Below are 4,841 nucleotides of genomic sequence, written 5' to 3'. Positions count from 1 at the left end.
CAAGGAATACTGTTTTATGTGTCTTTGAGACCTGATAACCTACAGCAAAACAGTAATAGACTAAAGTAAATCAGAGTTAAAATTATCGCCTTAACAAGACTCCCCCTACAAGAAAGGAGAAAACGCACAGGCGATAACTACGACGTCAGTACCGAAGGTAGGTTAATTTTTCGCATAACAAGAGAAAACAAAAGAGCCAAACAAAAGGTTGTTCGATCGGCTGTCAGACGAACTGGAAACACATTGCAAGACTCAGGAAGACATCAGGTGACCACATATTTCGCGGCTTCACGACACTGAAGAATAAATCAGACAGCATGGATGGGTTTCCTGTTGAATTCTATGATCCGTTGTGGGACATAGTAGGCACAAACGTTGTCGATATGTACAATGGGCGCCTTACCGAACCTTGCATTCCACATATCTTCACGGTCGAACTAGTCGTTTTTGTCCCGAAACTACGGGCCACACTACGGGCCATTAAAATTCCTGCACCACGAAGATGACGTGCTACAGACGCGAAATTGAACCGACAGGAAGAAGATTCTGTGATATGCAAATGATTAGCTATTCAGAGCATTCACACAAGGTTGGTGCCGGTGGCGACATCTACAACGTGCTGACATGAGGAAAGTTTCCAACCTATTTCTCATACACAAACAGCAGTTGACCGGCGTACCCTGGTGAAACGTTGTGATGCCTCGTGTAAGGATGAGAAATGCGTTCCATCACGTTTCCGACTTTGATAAAGGTCGGATTGTAGCCTATCGAGATTGCGGTTTATCGTATCGCGACATTGCTGCTCACGTTGGTCGATATCCAATGACTGTTAGCAGAATATGGAATCGGTGGGTTCAGGAGGGTAATACGGAACGCCGTGCTGGATCCCAACGGCATCGTATCACTAGCAGTCGAGATAACAGGCATGTTATCCGCATGGCTGTAACGGATCGTGCAGGCACGTCTCGACACCTGAGTCAACAGATGAGGACATTTGCAACACAATAACCATCTGCACGAACAGTCCGACGACGTTTTCAGCAGCATGGACTGTCAGCTCAGAGACTGTGACTGTGGCTACCCTTGACGCTGCATCACAGACAGGAGCGCCTGCGATGGTGTACTCAACGACAAACCTGGGTGCACGAATGGCAAAACGTCATTTTTTCGGATGAATCCAGGTTCTGTTTACAGCATCATGATGGTCGCATCCTTGTTTGGCGACATCACAGTCAACGCACATTGGAAGCGTGTATTCGTCATCGCCTTACTGGCGTTTCACCCGTCGTGATGGTATGGGGTGCCATTGGTTACACGTCTCGGTCACCTCTTGTTCGCATTGACGGCACTTTGAACAGTGGACGATACATTTCAGATGTGTTACGACCTGTGGCTCTACCCTTCATTCGATCCCTGCGAAACCCTACATTTCAGCAGGATAATGCACGACCGCATGTTGCAGGTCCTGTACGGGCCTTTCTGGATACAGAAAATGTTCGACTGCTGCCTTGCCCAGCACATTCTCCAGATCTCTCTCCAATTCAAAACGTCTGGTCGATGGTGGCCGAGCAACTGGCTCGTCACAATACGCCAGTCACTACTCTTGATGAACTGTGGTATCGTGTTGAATCTGCATTGGCAGCTGTACCTGTACACGCCATCCAAGCTCTGTTTGACTCAATGACCAGGCGTATCAAGGCCGTTATTACGGCCAGAGGTGGTTGTTCTGGGTACTGATTTCTCAGGATCTATGCACCCAAATTGCGTGAAAATGTAATCACATGTCAGGTCTAGTATAGTATATTTGTTCAATGAATACCCTTTTATCATCTGCATTTCTTCTTGGTGTAGCAATTTTAATGGCCAGTTGTGTATTTACTTAGTTCTGCATTAACGGGAAAACCAAAAGAGACAATTTATTGTTTTACATCGGGGGTACATTTTTGGTGAAGAGGAAACAATGTTTATGTTAAGAAAATTTAATTGTACACAAGATAATTGTTCATTTTTCTGTTTAAAAATGCGTTGTTTTCTAGAGGAATTTTTCTTTGTCTTTCTAAGAACAATCTTAAATGATTTATTTTCAATTTTTCCCAAGAGGAGTACACTTATTTGCTTTTCAAGACGAACTTCCAAGAAGAGTTTTAATTTCGGAAGATATAGCTGCATCAATACAAACTACATGACTTGAACAAATTCCTTGAGGTACATTTCGATTAAAAGTTACAAGTTTGCATCGATGAAGGCAATTTCATGGCGATCGTAAGGCAAATTAAAAATAAAAATTAAAAGGAGAATAGCTCAGTCAGTAAAGCACTTTGCCTTGAAGTGCAAAGGTTCGAAGTTCAAGTCCCGATCTCGTACACATTTTTAATCTGCAGGAATTTTGAAAACAGCGCACACTCTGCTGCAGACACAAAATTAATTTTGTAAAAAATTCCTTAGCCTGTGGCTAAGCCATGTCACCGAAACATCCTTCCTTCCTGGAGTGCTATCTCCACAAGTTATGCAGACGAAGTTCTGTGAAGTTTGAACGACAGGAAAGCTGACGTAAAGTTGTGACAGAGGGTCGTGCGTCGTACTGGATAAACTCATTCGGTAGAGCACATGCCTACGAAAGACGAAGGTCCCAGATTCATGTCCCAGTCTGGCACACAATTAACACTGCTAAGAAGTTTCAAATAAACGCATATTCAGCAGCAGCAGCAACATTCTGAAAAAGAGAGTTGCCTAGATTCAGTCCATCTCTCTCGAAAATTTTGATGTATGGAAATCAGTTGCAATGACCTAAGTTCAACTACGATCCTCATGAAAATTCTAAGTTCAGCTGCGCAACGTGCCGCTCTAAAACAGATTTGTACTGCATGTCTCACGTTGAAAATTTACGAAGTCCCAAGGTCGAACTGTTAGCCACGGTGTGTGCCGCTTCAATCGCGAAACTATTTAACACTGCAAGGAGCGGGATGCGATTCCTTAACGAGAATCGCTTCCGCCGCACTACTGACTTGTACTGAACTGTTTCAACTGACTGTGTAAAGTTCAGAAAATGGCCGTTTTTCAAATTTATGCAATAATTTCATTTTGAGACCTTACAGCTGGATCTACATTTGCTGGTTCCCTTACATTCACAAAATTCGTTAATCCATCAAAATTTTATCATACAAAGAAAGCAAAGGTAAATATTATTCTTCTGATTAATGTGTGCTATCATTCTGAAGCCACTTTTAACGCGCTTTTTAATAGAGCTGTCAAATTTATGTTTCACACTGCTTTTGAATTAAAGTTGATTTTATTAATCGTTATTTTAGTTAGATGCAAATTTTAACCAGGAATCAATCTTAAATCTACAATGTTGTTACGTAGAAAGATAGATAATATGTATGTTTACATCGTGCTGTCTTAGTAAGTGAACATTTTTGAATTACGGAGATTCAGCAGAATTTGCTTATTGTTTATACTTTTAATATGTATTGTAGCACCAAGAGAGTTGCATTAGACGTAGCTGTTGACAGTAGCATCGTTTGAAATAGTGCACGTCTCTGTAGATGTACAGCTTTAATATTAATTAAAGTTTTACTGATCTATATCAGGTGTATTTAGTGTGTATGCTGTAACTTTGCCAATTTTCATCGCACAGACTGTTGTCAATTCCTATAAGCTCGCCGTAGTGACATGAATAAAAATATATGCTTAGATTATATGTAACATTAATGGATCATACGTAATTTGATTCTCGCTTTTTCACAAATGACAGCCGCCAACGGTCGAAGCTACCAGAGGGTTTTGCGCGCACAGCGACCATTGAATATTCAAATTTAAGAAAGGACATCAGCGAGTCGTAAAAATCCTAACTTTACTGCAAATCTAGATTTCGACTAAAATATAGTCACCATCGCTGCATTGCCAGAAGAGTGTTATAGGTTCCAACAGGTCAGAGCATAAACTTGTGACAAATGACACTAACCTTTACAAGGCAGAAACAAAAGTGTCATTTGTCATAACTTTATGCCCTAACATAGTCGCACGTGTATGGCTATCCTGGTAATGCACCGACTGACTATGTTGTAGTCGAAATCTAGATCTTCAATAAATAACGAGTTTTTGTCACTGACAGCTGTTCTTCCTTAAATTTGGACAGATAGCATTTAGAGAAATCAGTTGTCCATCTTGAGAATCCCCTCGTCTTCTGTTATGATTCTGGAAATGTCTCATCTGTGGGAAAAGGAAGAAGTCACTGGCTTCCATGACAGGATAATACGGAGTGAGATAAAATCTGATAGGTCAAAGAAGCAGCTTGTGTGACTGTTTCCTGTGCAAAATGAAGTGGGGCGTCATAGTGAAGACAAAACACCGCCTCGGACTGCTTCCCAGACCACTTCGACTTGGTATTCTCCCATAACCTTATCAGGAGACTTCGGTGGTATGCTCGTGTGACGGTTTGTATCTTATGAGCTAATGTGTTAACACCACCCAGTTGCTATCCCAAAAACAGTCTGCAGCAATTTATCTAATGACGCTTGTCTCTCCGTCTTCTTTGGTGGTGGTGGATCTAAATGTTTGTACTGTGTGCTTTGCTGCTTTGTCTGGCAGTCACAGCGATAAATTCAGTACTCGTGTATTGCGATTAAATGGCTAAGGAAATCATCTGGACTGGCCTAACACGACTGCAACATTTTCGCTGTTGCGTCAGTTCGGTTGGGTTTTTGATTGCTTGTGAACAATCGTGGAATCCAGCGGGCGGGCGATCTTTATCCAAAATGTCTTGCAAGAGATTGAAAACAGAGCCGTGACTTATTTTCACTTTCCCCACTATCTTCTCTATTCTGACATGGCGGCCTTCA

Source organism: Schistocerca americana, chromosome 3 (assembly GCF_021461395.2).
Source record: "Schistocerca americana isolate TAMUIC-IGC-003095 chromosome 3, iqSchAmer2.1, whole genome shotgun sequence".
NCBI lineage: Eukaryota > Metazoa > Arthropoda > Insecta > Orthoptera > Acrididae > Schistocerca > Schistocerca americana.
This window is presented reverse-complemented; position numbering follows the sequence as displayed.